The sequence below is a fragment of the Zootoca vivipara genome, chromosome 10, assembly GCF_963506605.1.
Source record: "Zootoca vivipara chromosome 10, rZooViv1.1, whole genome shotgun sequence".
In the NCBI taxonomy this organism is placed as follows: domain Eukaryota; kingdom Metazoa; phylum Chordata; class Lepidosauria; order Squamata; family Lacertidae; genus Zootoca; species Zootoca vivipara.
In genome coordinates, this window is record NC_083285.1 from 70,911,235 (window position 1) to 70,927,147 (window position 15,913).

Sequence of the window (15,913 nt, forward strand, 5' to 3'; positions counted from 1 at the left end):
CTGAAAACAATTCTGGAACTGACAGAGGAGGCGAGTATCTCTAAACTTGACACATGGCTTTTGGTGGATAAGATTGTGGAAGTACCAGTACTGAACACTGAAACAGATGAATCACTTGAACTTAGAAAGCAAGAAAAGGGAGAAGAAAAAAGACCAGAGGTGCACGACTGCGTTGGTGTGACTTATGGAGAAATCCCAGAAGAGGAGAAATACAACCTTGAAGGACAATGTGCTGAACCAACAGACTTGATTTGTGAGAAAGATACTGTTCCACTGGGGGAGAGGTGGAACAGGGAGGGAATCAAGAAGAAACCACTGTTTCACTGGTGGGAGAGGTGAAACAGCGGAGGGCGGGAGTTCAAAAGCCCCCCCCCAAAGGGGAACAAAAAGGTTAATACCCCAGTGAGAGAGGGGAAGAAGGAAGTAGGTGGGGGGCAGAAAGAGAAAGATAATGAGAATGGAAATAAAGTGTGGGAATTACAGAAGAGGGGGGAAAGGGTTCGGCAAAATTTGGATTGGGACAGATTGGGAGTGGGTTGAGCGAGTCCTGTATTACTTTGTATTGATAAAAAATGGTCTGAATTCGGAATGTATTAAGGAACTGGCTGATGCCTCTGGAGATACCGATTCCAAGGATAGGGGGACAGATTTTGTTTTGTGGGTTGGAATAATAGGGGGTAAAAGATTTTGATAGATAAATTGGAATATTTTTGGGTAAAGGGTAGAGATTAGTAGTTAAATAATAGTAATGTGAAGTGTGAAGGGTTATTAGCAACAAAGAAGTTACAACCTAGAAAAAAAACGTGATTTTAGAATTGGGAACTGCAAGAATCATAGAATCGTAGAGTTGGAAGAGACCACAAGGGCCATCCAGTCCAACCCCCTACCAAGCAGGAAACACCATCAAAGCATTCTTGACATATGCCTGTCAAGTCTCTGCTTAAAGACCTCCAAAGAAGGAGACTCCACCACACTCCTTGGTAGCAAATTCCACTGCCGAACAGCTCTTACTGTCAGGAAGTTCTTCTTAATGTTTAGGTGGAATTTTCTTTCTTGTAGTTTGAATCCATTGCTCCGTGTCCGCTTCTCTCGAGCAGCAGAAAACAACCTTTCTCCCTCCTCTATATGACATCCTTTTATATATTTGAACATGGCTATCATATCACCCCTTAACCTTCTCTTCTCCAGGCTAAACATACCCAGCTCCCTAAGCCGTTCCTCATAAGGCATCATTTCCAGGCCTTTGACCATTTTCGTTGCCCTCTTCTGGACATGTTCCAGCTTGTCAATATCCTTCTTGAACTGTGGTGCCCAGAACTGGACACAGTACTCCAGGTGAGGTCTGACCAGAGCAGAATATTACTTCCCTTGATCTAGATGCTATACTCCTATTGATGCAGCCCAAAATTGCATTGGCTTTTTTAGCTGCTGCATCACACTGCTGACTCATGTCAAGTTTGTGGTCTACCAAGACTCCTAGATCCCTTTCACATGTACAAGAGTTAGTGTAATATTTAGAACTCAAGAAGGGAGAATGAGGAAGTCTGAAATGTTTAGATTTGAAGTTATAGAGTTGAATTTTTGTATTTTTATTTTTATCTTTTTCTTTCTTTCTTTATCTATTTTATTGTTATTGATATGTGAAGAATTTTGGGGAATGAGATTTGTTGAAATTGTCTTATATTTTTCCTTTTTTGTATTTTTCTATGTTGTTGTTTTTTCCTTTTTCTCTGTCTATAAAATCCAATAAAATTATTTTTTAAAAAAAGCAGCAATGATGTTTATAGATGCGGAAAAAGCATTTGACAATATATCTTGGGATTTTATGAAGAAAGTGATGGAAGAAATGGAATATGGTGAAAAGTTTATAGAAGGGATACAAGCTGTATATACAAGGATGTCCATTATCACCTTTATTATTGATTCGGGTCCTGGAGGTTTTGAACAGAAATATAAGCAGATAAACAGATTGTGGGAATAAGAATGGGGGAAATGAATTTAAGTTGAAAGCATTTGCTGATGACTTGGTAATTACAGTTGAGGAACCAAAACTATGTCTCCCTAAAGCTTTAGAAAAAATACAAGAGTTTGGGCGAGTGGCAGGATTTAAATTAAATAAAAGACAAAAAAAATTAACAAAAAAAATGATGGAACTGGAGAAAAAGGAATTACAGGAGATTACAAAATTAGAAATTCATGAAAAACTCAAAAATATAGGAATTTGGCTTGCCAATAAAAATAAAAATTTATATAAGGAAAGTTAGGAATGAGATTAAGGAAGATTTGGAAATTTGGAATAGAATGAATCGTTCTTTGATGGGAAGGATAGCAACAATAAAGATGAATGCACTACCAAAGATGTTATTTTTATTTCAGTCAATATTGATAATAAGTAATCTTGTCTGCTTCAGAAACTGGCAAAAAGATATTTCTAATTTTGTCTGAAATGGGGAAAAGCCTAGAATAAAATATAAAATACTTATAGATATCTAAGATAGAGGAGGCATTTCTCTTAAATTTGTATTATGAAGCAGCTTGCATTACGTGGATTTGGCACTGGAATAAATTAGAGAGATGAAATATTAGATCTGGAAGGAAATGATAATAGTTTTGGTTGGCATTCATATTTATGGTATGGGAAAGATTAAAAAACAAAGTTTTTTCATAATCATATAATAAGAAAAACGCTTATAAAAGTTTGGAATAAATATAAAGACTTTCTAGAACCAAAAACCCTATGGTGGTTCTCACCGGTGGAAGCGTTAGCATCAAAACATCTTAGTAAGAGAGGAAATTGGCTATCGTATAGAGAATTATTAAGAGAGGTGGAAACAGAGATAAAGCTGAAAGAACTTGAGGAATTGAAGATCTATTCACAAAGTTGCTTACCGTATTTTTTGCTCCATAAAACGTATCCACCCCTATCCCTATGATCAATCATAATTTTGTATTTTATTCTCGGTTTCTTGCCATTCCATATGAATTTGGTAATTGCTTTCTTCCAGTCCTTAAATATTTTACTTTTGCCCAATAATGGTAGATTTTGAAATAGATATATCATTTTAGATACCACACACATTTTTACTACTGACCCTCTCCCCAATAATGACAGGTTTAATTTATCCCATAGTTCCAAATTCTTCTTTATTTTTTTCCATATTTCCCCATAATTCTCCTGAATCAGGTCGATTCCCTTGACCGTTGTCTGTACGCCCAAATATTTTATTTTGCGATCATTTCCCGTATTGCGCTAATTTCCCGTATTCTTTTATCCTATCTATGGCTCTTGGAATACTATGGATAGGGTCTTCCGTTGTTATTATTATGTCATCTGCGTAGGCTTTGATTTTAAATGTTTTACTTCCTATAACAATGCCTTTGATATCCTTGTCCTCTCTTATATTTTTTAATAATATTTCTAGGGTGATAATGAAAAGAATAGGGGATAAGGGGCACCCCTGTCTGGTGCCTCTCATGATTTTTATTTCCTTTGTCTGCCTGCCATTTATTAATATTTTGGCCTTTTGAGTTCTATAGATAGCTTTAATGGCATTTCCCAGCTTTTCTCCTATCCCTATCTTTTCTAATGTTTTTATCATAAACGGCCACGCCACCCTATCAAAGGCCTTCTCAGCGTCTATTGATAATAATGCTGCCTGTTTATCCCTACGGTTCTCTAAGCATTCCAGAATATTTATTATGTTTCTTATATTATTTCTTGCGACCCTCCCTTTAACAAAACCTACTTGATCCTTATGTATAATATCATCTAATATTAAACTTAGTCTATCGGCTAATATTTTAGTAAATATTTTATAGTCGCTATTTAGTAGCGAAATCGGTCTATAATTTCCAGGGTCCTCTCTGTCCGAATTTGGTTTTGAAATCAATATAATTTGGGCTTCCATCCATGATTGGGGGTTGATTCCATTCTTTATTACTAAATTCATTACTTTTTTTAGGGGATCCAATAAAATTTCTTCTAGCTCTTTATAATATTCTAAGGGTAGCCCATCAGGGCCGGGTGCTTTTCCTTTCTTCATACACTTTATTGCTTTTACAATCTCTAGGGTTGTTATGTCCTCATTTATACGAGCTATTTTTTCTGCTGGGATTTGGGGTAGGCGGTATTGCTTTAAAAATTCTTCAATTTCCTGTATGGAGGCTTCTTCTCTTTGATATAATAATTCATAAAATTTTTGAAATATCTTCATAATTTCTTCTGTTTTACTATAATATTTCCCATCCGATTTTATCCTATTAATTATTTTTTCATCATTTTTCTTTTTTATTTGCCAATTCAATAATTTGCTGGGTTTATTGGCCCATTCAAAATTTTTATATTTCCAAAATTGTATTTTATATTCCAATTCTTGATCTATTATTTTCTCAAATTCCGTTCTTAATAATTTCAATTCCTGTTCCAACTTTTTCGAATATTTTTTACATAATGTTTTTTCTTTGCTCCTTATTTCCTGTAATATCTTTTCTTTCATTGATTCTTTGGCTTTTCTCTCCTTTGCGTTCTGCTGTATAAAATATCCCCGCATTACCGCCTTTCCCGCATCCCATACCATTAACGGGTCAACCTCCCCGTTGTTATTTAATTCAATGTATTCTTTCAATTTCTTTTTTGCTTCTTGGATTATTTGAGGGTTATTTAAAAGGAAGGTATTTAGCCTCCGTTTTTTCTCTTTTTGTTCTTCTTTTAGTATTAGGACTATTGTGTTGTGGTCTGATAGGGTCTGGGGGCCTATCTCTACCTTATGAGTTCTAATTAACAATTCTTTTGGCGCCCATATAGCATCAATTCTGCTCGCAGTATGGTAACGTGCGGATATATGTGTATATTCCTTTGCTATAGGATTATGATACCTCCAGGCGTCCAATAAATTTAGATTGTCCATTAATTCCACAAATTTCTTTGGTAAGATTGTTTTCCTTTTCCCCCTTCCCCCTGCCTCGCATTCTTTATCTAATTCTGGGTCTATTATTCCATTTAAGTCACCCATTATGATTATCTTTTCTCCCATATACTTCATTAATTGCTTTTCCAACTTTTCCAAGAACTTGATCTTACTTCCATTTGGAGCATAAATCCCTACCCATATCCATTGCTGTCCTTCGTGTATTGTTTTTACTATGACTATTCTTCCTTCCCTGTCAGTCCAAATTAATTCTGGGTTCCATTTTTGATTAATATATATAACTACTCCTCTCTTCTTTATTTCGTCAGCAGCAATAAATTCTTTTCCCAACTTTTCGTTTTTGAGGACCCTCACGTGTTTCTTATTTATATGGGTCTCTTGGAGACAAATTACGTCCCAATTGTGCTTTTTTAATACATGGCTCACTCTATTGCGTTTCTTTTTGTTATTCAATCCATTCACATTCCATGATATTATTCTAAAATTCATGTTTATTAAGTATTGTTAATAATAATAATGATGATAAAGGAAAATAGAAATATTGTAATTTAAACTAATTAATTATTCAATAAGGGAAGTTAGAAGGACGAGGGGGGAAAAGCAATTACAATAATCAACACACTTAAAGAAAACTATTGATTAGTCTAAGCAGAATCAAGGGGAGTAAATAAAATAAGAAATATATATATATATATATTCCACCTTTGAGCAGTGATTTATATTCAGACATTCAGTCTTGCTTACTAACGAAGTTCACCATCTTTCTATCATTACGACCAGTTCTCAATCATTCTTCCATTTCTCCTTCTTCTTGTTGATCTGTTTCTTCGTCTTCCTTTTCTTCTCCGTCTATTTCTTCTCCACTGAGATTGTCCTCTTCCTCATCTGACTTAGAAGGTTGATCCTGGTCTTGATTTTTGAGGGCTTTTGTCTTGTCCCCCCCCCCCCCCAATTCCTGTGCGTATGTCCTATAAAATCTTAAAGGCAGCAGGGTTATCAAATTTCCTCCATCTTCCCTTGAAGGAAAATACCATTCTTTCTGGATACTCCCATTTGAAAAAAACTTTTTTGGACTTTAGAGCTTTGGCCAGGAATTGATATTTTTTCCTTTTATGAAGCAGTCTTGGTGGAATTTCTTTTAGTATGTATATTTCTGTTCCTTCCATCACTAGTTTCTTTTTCCCTTTTGTTTTTAATATTTTGTTGCGCAGCCACATGTTGGTAAAAGTGACTAAACAGTCTCCAGGCCAATTATTTGCCTTGGCTTTTTTTGAGTTGACTCTGAAAGCTTCTTCTATTCTAGTCTCTATATCTAATTCTTCCAGGTCCAACCATTTCGCCAAGGCAGTTGTTAATTTCTTCTCAATGTCTTCATTAGCTTGCTCTGGTATGTTTCGGAATCTCAGAATTTTCTCTCTCATTTTCATCTGTAGCATCGCAAGCACATCCTGCGATGCTTCCAGTGCAGCCTTCTGGTCTTCCATATCCTTTTTCATCTTGTCCAGATCTTTCTTTCCTTCTCTTTTTTCCTTGGCCTGGTTTTTCAATGAGTTTTCTAATGTCTGATTTTTTTCTTGCAATTCCTGTGCCAACTCTATTGCCTTAGTGGAGTTTTCCTCAACTTTATTTATTTGCTCTCTGATTTCTTGTTTATCTTTTTCATTGGATTCTATTTTTTCTTCCACCTTTTCCACTTTATCTTCCAAGCTTTTCACTCTATCGTTCATTTCCTTCTTAATTTCATTCATTTCCTTCTTAATTTCTGTGAGGTCTTGTTTGACCTCTCCAATATCGCTCTTGAGGCTCAGGATTAAGTCCTTAAGGTCCAGTTCGTGTTCTGCCATTGATGTCCTTCTATGTGTTGTGGAGGCTGCATTTGCCTTCTTTGATTTCTCCATTTTTTCTGTTTTATTTACTTGTCTTGCAGTATTGTTTCTCCCCACACGGTGTCATTAGTCTCTATGTCGTTTGTCTGGTGGGGGTTCTCTCTTTCCATCTGTTATAGCTATGTTTCTTTGTACAGTAAGATATCACTTTTCAGCAGTCCTCCTTAAAAAAGTTCTTTTCACTGCTACGTCACTTCTGAGTTCTCTTTCCCCTTGTCTGCTTAGTCATAATTTTTCAGTGAGTCGTCGCCATTTTATTTTATTCGGATTCACTGTTCCTGGATCAGATTCCTTTTAAAAATAGCGTTTAAATAAGGTTTAAATAAAATACTCCTGTTTGTATGGCTGCAATTTCCCCCCCCTTACTTTCTTACTTTTTAGGAGGGAAAAATTGCGTCTTATGGAGTGAAAAATACGGTACATCATAGACAACTAAATGAACAGTTTAAGGAAGACATACGAAATTACTTCTAAAAATGTATAATCTCTTGCTGTATGGGGGAACGCTGGACGAAATGGTAAAGTTGGCACAAATAAAATGGGCTCAGCATCTAGGTCACATAATACAACTTGAAGACTGGGAAAAGATGTGGAAGGTGAATTAAAAAATTACAGATTGTATTTTATTGAAAGAGAATTATATGAAAATGCAGGCTGAGAGCCTACCAGCCTGCCGACTGTCTCGCCAGAGTGGTGCATGTTCTGGCTATCTCTCACTAGGACTACTGCAATGCGCTCTACATGGGGCTACCTTTGAAGGTGACCTGGAAACAGCAACTGAATGGGAGCAGCCGCCGAGACCACATCTCACTGGTCCTAAAGGATCTTCCCTGACTCCCAGCACATTTCCAAGCAGAATTCAAACACTTGGTGCTGACCTTGAAAGTGTCATGGCTGCATTTTTCAGGCAAAGAAATATATTGATCTAATGTAGAGAGATCATATCCAGTGTATTGGTTTAAGAGGTTTTTGGTAGTTTGTGTGAATCATGGGGCTCATGAGTGAAGATGGGGCCCCCAGGAGACATCCGGGGGAAATCCCCCCATTAAATTACAGCATTTTAAGTTTTCTTCAAAAGGCCTGGGGGGCAAGGATGGACTTCTGGTGAAGAAGCAGTGCTTGGAGATCATGCAGTTGGGGAGGGGGGTGACAGAGTTTGGTGCCAAAACCAAAGTTACTTTACATCTAAAATTATACTCACTATTGTGAGACATTACCTTCATTATTTCAGTACTATACAATTTTACAGTAAAGTATATATAAACACCAGAACTTCACATATACCTCATGTTTTTAAGAATGATTTCCTGCTGAGTTCATTGCTCAGAATGACTCTGAGAGATACACCTCCCACACTCCATACATCTAAATGGGTCCTCCCCTGTGAGACTCCCTAGATCAGGGGTCCCCAGACTACGGCCCGGGGGCCGGATGCGGCCCAATTAGCCTGCCAATCCGGCCCGCGACGACGCCCGCCGCTGCCGCCCGCTCTTACGGTGCGCAGTGCGGCAACGCTCTTCCGGGTTGGGAAAAAAGCGCTGAAAATCCTTGTGCGCATGCGTATGGGCCTCTCCCGACCCGGAAAAAGTCATTTCTGGTGCACTTCCGGGTCGGGGGAGGCCCACGCGCATGCGCACAACGGATTTTCGGCGCTTTTCCCACCCTGGAAGCGCGCCGCTGCGCCAGTAAGCGATCGGCGCGGTGGGAACCGGCCCAAACACCGGTAAGTCTGGGGACCCCTGCCCTAGATGTTCCTTAAGCACTTCATTATAAGTAAATAACTTTCTGCAATCTTTCCTTTTAAATTGCTTATCCTCTTTGAGTTTGTTGTTGGTTTCTACGGTTCCAACTCTAAAAGTTCTTCCTGTCCATCAGTCTGTTGATGTGGGACTTCCACTCTGACTGAAGCCATACAATTAAACGCTTTCTCCCCACTGTGTCGGCGGATGTCTTCCTCAACCATTTTCACTCTGACTGAAGCTTTTTCCGCACTCCATACATTAAAATGATCTCTCCCCGTGTGAGTCCTTTGGTGTTTTCTAAGGTTTCCATTCAGACTGAAGCTCTTTCCACACTCCATACACTGAAATGGTTTCTCTCCTGTGTGAGTCCGCTAGTGTATTTTAAGCCTTGCATTCTCACTAAAACTCTTTCCACACTCCATACATTTAAATGGTTTTTCCCCTGTGTGAGTCTGTTGATGTATATTGAGGTGTCTACTCTGGCTAAAGCTTTTTCCGCACTCCATACATTTAAATGGTTTCTCCCCTGTGTGAGTCTGTTGATGTCTTCTGAGGTGTCCACTCTGACTGAAGCTCTTTCCACACTCTATACATTTAAATGGTTTCTCCCCTGTGTGAATCCGCTGGTGTATTTTGAGCCTAGTATTCTCACTAAAACTCTTTCCACAGTCCATACAGTGAAATGGTTTCTCACCTGTGTGAGTCCGCTGGTGTATTTGAAGGCTTGTATTCTCACTAAAACTCTTTCCACACTCCATACAATTAAATGGTTTCTCCCCTGTGTGATTCTGTTGATGTCTATTGAGCTGTGTTCTCTGACTGAAGTTCATTCCACACTCCATACATTGAAATGGTTTCTCTCCTGTGTGAGTTCGCTGGTGTATTCTAAGGCTTAGATTGTAACTGAAGCTCTTTCCACACTCCAGGCATTAAAATGGTTTCTCTCCTGTGTGAGTCCGTTGATGTATATTGAGGTGTCCACTCCGAGTGAAGCTCTTCCCACAATCCATACATTTATATGGTTTCTCTCCTGTGTGAGTCTGCTGATGGCTTCTAAGCCTTGCATTGAAACTGAAGCTCTTTCCGCATTCCATGCATTTAAATGGTTTCTCCCTAGTGTGAGTCCGTTGATGTATTCTAAGGCTTGCATTGAAACTGAAGCTCTTTCCGCATTCCATGCATTTAAATGGTTTCTCTCTTGTGTGAGTCTGTTGATGTTTTCTGAGGTGTCCACTCTGACTGAAGCTCTTCCCACACTCCATGCATTTAAATGGTTTTTCACCTGTGTGAGTTCGCTGGTGTATTTTAAGGTTTGTATTGGAACTGAAGCTTTTTTCACACTCCAGGCATTTAAATGGTTTCTCCCCTGTGTGAGTCCGTTGATGTATTCTGAGGTGTCCACTCTGACTGAAGCTCTTTCCACACTCCATACATTTATATGGTTTTTCACCTATGTGAGTTCGCTGGTGTATTTTAAGGCTTGTATTGTAACTGAAGCTCTTTCCACACTCCATACATCTAAAGGGTTTCTCCCCTGTGTACGTCCGTTGATGTCTTCTGAGGTGTCCACTCTGAAAGAAGCTCTTCCCACACTCCTTGGATTCATATGGTTTTTCACCCATGTGTGTCCGCTGATGTATTTTAAGGTCACCATTCTGACTGAAGCTCTTTCCGCACTCCATGCATTTAAATGGTTTTTCTCCTGTGTGAGTCCGTTGATGTATATTGAGGTGTCCACTCTGTCTAAAGCTCTTTCCGCACTCCAAGCATTTAAATGGTTTTCCCCCTGTGTGAGTTCGGAGATGAATATTGAAGTCTCCACTCTGACTGAAGCTCTTCCCACACTCCATACATTTATATGGTTTTTCACCTGTGTGAGTTCGCTGGTGTATTTTAAGGCTTTTATTGTAACTGAAGCTTTTTCCACACTCCAGGCATTTAAATGGTTTCTCCCCTGTGTGAGTCCGTTGATGTATTCTAAGGTTTGCATTGAAACTGAAGCTCTTTCTGCACTCCATACATTTATATGGTTTTTCACCTGTGTGAGTTTGCTGGTGTATTTTAAGGCTTATTTTGTAACTGAAGCTCTTTCCACATTCCAGGCATTTAAATGGTTCCTTCCCTGTGTGAGTCCGTTGATGTATATTGAGGTGTCCACTCTGAATGAAGCTCTTCCCATACTCCATACATTTATATGTTTTCTCTCCGGTGTGAGTCTGTTGATGGCTTCTAAGGATTGTATTGTAACTGAAGGTCTTTCCGCATTCCATGCATTTAAATGGTTTATCTCCTGTGTGAGTCTGTTGATGTCTTCTGAGGTGTCCACTCTGGCTGAAGCTCTTTCCACACTCCATACATTTATATGGTTTTTCACCTGTGTGAGTCCGTTGATGTACTCTAAGGTTTGCATTGAAACTGAAGGTTTTTCCACACTCCATACATTTAAATGGTTCCTTCCCTGTGTGAGTCCGTTGATGTATATTGAGGTGTCCACTCTGAATGAAGCTCTTCCCACACTCCATACATTTATATGGTTTCTCTCCTGTGTGAGTCTGTTGATGTCTTCTGAGGTGTCCACTCTGACTGAAGCTCTTCCCACACTCTGAGCATTTAAATGGTTTCTCCCCTGTGTGAGTCCGGAGATGACTATTGAAGTGTGCACTCTGACGGAAGTTCTTTCCACACTCCATACATTTATATGTTTTTTCACCTGTGTGAGTCTGTTGATGTCTTCCAAGACTTGCATTGAAACTGAAGCTCTTTCCGTATTCCAAGGATTTAAATGGTTTCTCCCCTGTATGAGTCCGTTGATGGCTTCTAAGCGATGAATTGAAAGTGAAGCTCTTTCCACACTCGATACATTTAAATGGTTTCTCCCCTGTGTGAGTCCGTTCATGTAACTTAAGGTATGCACTCTGACTGAAGCTCTTTCCACACTCCATACATTTATATGGTTTCTCCCCTGTGTGGCTCTGTTCATGTCTATTGAGCTGTGTTCTCTGACTGAAGTTCATTCCACACTCCATACATTTATATGGTTTCTCTCCTGTGTGAATCTGTTGATGTCTTCTAAGGTTTCCATTATCTCTAAAGCACTTTCCGCACTCCATGCATTTAAATGGTTTCTCTCCTGTGTGAGTCTGTTGATGTCTTCCAAGACATGCATTGAAACTGAAGCTCTTTCCACACTCCATACATTTAAATGGTTTCTCCCCTGTATGAACCCGTTGGTGTCTTCTAAGGTTTGCATTCTCACTAAAGACCATTCCACACTCCATACATTTAAATGGTTTCTCCCCTGTGTGAGTCTGATGATGTCTATTGAGGTGTCCACTCTGACTGAAGTTCTTTCCACACTCCATGCATTTAAATCGTTTATTGTGCATGTGAGTTCTAAGTTTTCCACTATCAGTGGAACCTTTTCCACTCTGCATATCTTTAAATGGTTTCTCCTCTGTTTGAGTTCCTTGATATGAACTATGTGTTCTCATTCAGTGAAGCATATTCCACATTTCACACATTTTAATGACTATTCCCAGTGAAACGAAAGGTGTTCTGTCTCCCAGAATTCTGACTGTCTTCTCCATCACCTTCCTCAGAGTTGGAGGAAAGGAAATCCTGTTTGGGTTTCAAGGAAGAGAACAAAGGGAAAGAGAACACATCAATGGCCATTAGCACCTTTTGCTATTTCAACATCTCCTACACACTCCCACGTCCTACCCATGTTCCCAATTTTTAGGAAATGAAGTTGCAATGTTGCCAAATGATAGCAATTCATGAGCAACTTTCATAATCCTCAATCAATGTTAATACAGCATCATGCTTTTTAAATGAATGATGTGCTGCCTGATCTTGTGTCCATCTTCTGATGCAGGACTAACCTAAAATGACACCGAAAAGCAGGATATTCAAGACAAATACTTAGTGGAATATCATAATAATGTGATGTCATGGGGTGTTAGGGGAGCGGTAGTACCTTTGGTGGGGGACATGTCATGTACCTTCTGGGGAAATCTACCTGCACTCAGTTATCACCTGTGGCTTCCAGAAGCTGTCAGCATGCAACAGCGGCCGTGATCCAAGCAACGGCTTCAACCGGCCGGCAAACCAGGTGAGGATAGCTGATGGCTCTCAAATCCTTGGTGGGTTGGGGAATTCTGCTGCAGGTGAAGGCAGGCCCTGGTCTATGGAGAGGATGAGAACAGTTAAGAAGGTAGATTCTGTTCTTGCTGCAGAAGAAAGTGAAGGGCAGATGGGGCTCGTTGAGAAGGAAAACTCTCGTTCGAAACCTCTGCTGCCTCGTGGGTTATGTTCAGGAGAAGAAAAGGCTATGGAGGAAAAGCTACACAAACCCAGGGCGGTGTCTCTAAGAGGGTTGGATGTGCCCTGCACACCTTCTTCATGCAACTCCTGCAGCTAATCTGGTGCCAAACCTACTGCTCTGCTTTCCTTGGCACCATATCAGCCAGGCTGAGAAGGAGGTCTTGTTCTCTAGGCAGCCCAGGAGCCCCAAACACTCTGCCCAGGTTTCCATTGCTGCTCACCCACAGTTTCAGGCAGAGAGATGAGCTCAGAGCTGTGGATCAAAGTCTCTCCAATGTGGAATAAGGGAAACAGAAGCGCTATTTACATCATACATCACTGTAAATATATCTGAAATGTTTGTCTTTTGAAGAAAAGACCACCAAGTATCCAATGGCCCCTTCAAAGCTAATGAAAGTATTGTGCCTGGAGCTTTTGGGATTCAGGCCTCATCATGGGACTGAAACTGCCCTGGTTGTGCTGATGTATGGTGTGCAATAGGCTAGAGACAGAGGGGGAAACTCTTTCCTGGTTCTGCTGGATCTCTCAGCGTTTTTGGAGACATTTGTCCATAGTATCCTTCTGGACCCTCTAGGGGAGCGAATAGTCAGGTCAAAAGTTGTTGAACTTTCTTGAGGAAGACCCATTGGAGGAAGGCCTGAGCCCAGAGTCCCACTGGGAAAGACCTCTGGGTTTTCCTTATTTTTTTCCTTTTAAATTTATTTTTATTTTTAAAAAAACTTTAAAAAAAATTTTACCTCCCCTTTTCCCTTTTTAAAGGGGAAACAATTATACATTTTTTGTTATTTAAACTATAAATATCATGAAATTGTGGTTTTTTTCTCGAAGTGACACACCACCCGAGTTATGCTCGGTTTTTTGGCGAATTTTGACACACTAAGCTCCAAAGGTTGCCCATCACTGATCTATATGAAGCCGCTGGGAGAGATCATCAGAGGTTTGGGCTGGGTGTTCACCACTATATGGATGATACCCAGCTCTACCTCTCCTTTAAATTGGAACCAGCAAAGGCGCTGAATGCCCTGTGCCAATAGGTGTTTGGAGGATGGATGGCGGCTAATAGATTGAGGTTGAATCCTGACAAGACAGAAGTACTGTTTGTGGTGGAAGGAGGTGGGCAGGTGTGGAGGACTCCCTGGTCCTGAATGGGGTAACTGTGCCCCTGAAGGACCAGGTGCGCAGCCTGGGAGTCATTTTGGACTCACAGCTGCCCATGGAGGCACTGGTCATTTCTGTGTCCAGGGCAGCTGTCTGCCAGCTCCATCTGGTATTCCAGCTGAGACCCTACCAGCCTGTCCAGGGGTCAGCAACCTTTTTCAGTCATGGGCCAGTCCACCGTCCCTCATGTGGTGGGCCAGACTATTTTTTTGGGGGGGGGGTATGAACAAATTTCTATGCCCCACAATAACCCAGAGATGCATTTTAAAGAAAAGAACACATTCTACTCATGTTAAAACACACTGATTCCTGGACTGTCTGTGCACTGGATTGAGAAGGTGATTGGGCCGCATCCAGCCCACGGGCCTTAAGTTGCCTACCCCTGCTGTGGACTGTCTCACTAGAGTGGTGCATGCTCTTGTTATCTCCTGCTTGGACTATTGCCACGTGCTCTACGTGGGGCTACCTTTGAAGGTGACCCAGAAACTGAAACTAATTCAGGATGTGGACCTAGACACACCCTAGACTGGGAGCAGCCGCCGAGACCACACAACACTGGTCCTAAAGGATCTTCCCTGGCTCCCAGTGCATTTCCAAGCCCTATTCAAACTGTTTGTGCTGACCTTTAAAGTGTCATGGTTGCATTTTTCAGGCAAGAAAAGTATTGATCTAATACAGGCATCCCCAAACTGCGGCCCTCCAGATGTTTTGGCCTACATCTCCCATGATCCCTAGCTAAGAGGACCAGTGGTCAGGGGTGATGGGAATTGTAGTCCAAAACATCTGGAGGGCTGGAGTTTGGGGGTGCCTGATCTAAAAATATAGAGATCATTCCTAGTCTATTGGTTCAGGAAGGTTCTGGTCGTTTTACTCTGCATGATTCAAAGCAGCTGTTTTCTCTATTTGGAACATTTTACCTGATAATGCAGTTTCCTTTCTGCTAAGAGCAGGTGGTGAGATAAATTGTTATGAGGTTATGCAGAACCTCCTTTTGTTTGGGAACCAGATGAAGCTGGTTAAACTGTAGTGAGCCAGGCTTCTTTTCCAGTCCCAAGGTTACATATTTGCTCTGCTCTGCTCTGGTCAGACCTCACCTGGAGTATTGTGTCCAGTTCTGGGCACCACAGTTCAAGAAGGATACTGATAAGCTGGAACGTGTCCAGAAGAGGGCAACCAAATTGGTCAAAGGCCTGGAAACGATGCCTTATGAGGAACGGCTTAGGGAGCTGGGTATGTTTAGCCTGGAGAAGAGAAGGTTAAGGGGTGATATGATAACCATGTTCAAATATATAAAAGGATGTCATATAGAGGAGGGAGAAAGGTTGTTTTCTGCTGCTCCAGAGAAGCGGACACGGAGCAACGGATTCAAACTACAAGAAAGAAAATTCCACCTAAACATTAGGAAGAACTTCCTGACAGTAAGAGCTGTTCGGCAGTGGAATTTGCTGCCAAGGAGTGTGGTGGAGTCTCCTTCTTTGGAGGTCTTTAAGCAGAGGCTTGACAGCCATCTGTCAGGAATGCTTTGATGGTGTTTCCTGCTTGGCAGGGGGTTGGACTGGATGGCCCTTGTGGTCTCTTCCAACTCTATGATTCTATGATTCTATTCTATGATTCTATATTTGCTATTTTTTGGATCCTGTTATGCTTATTTGTCCAAGAGTCGGACATGACTAAACAACAACAGTAAAATACTCAGCTGAATTAATATCATTTTTTGCTGCCTCTTGAGCACTTTTCCTGCTCTGCTACCGTGTTTCTCATATTTTAAGGCATCCCCAAAAAATAAGCCATGACAGGATTTCTAAGGGTTGGTGAAAAATAAGACATACCCCGAAAATAAGCCATGTTGTGTAGCCCCGACCGAGCGAGAGGCGAA

The 15,913-nt window shown here is 40.6% G+C and overlaps 1 pseudogene; it reads right to left on the reverse strand.

Annotated features, from left to right (window-relative positions):
- Positions 1-8,433: 8,433 nt before the first annotated feature.
- On the reverse strand, positions 8,434-14,049 carry LOC118090891 (zinc finger protein 208-like; annotated as a pseudogene).
- Positions 14,050-15,913: the final 1,864 nt, after the last annotated feature.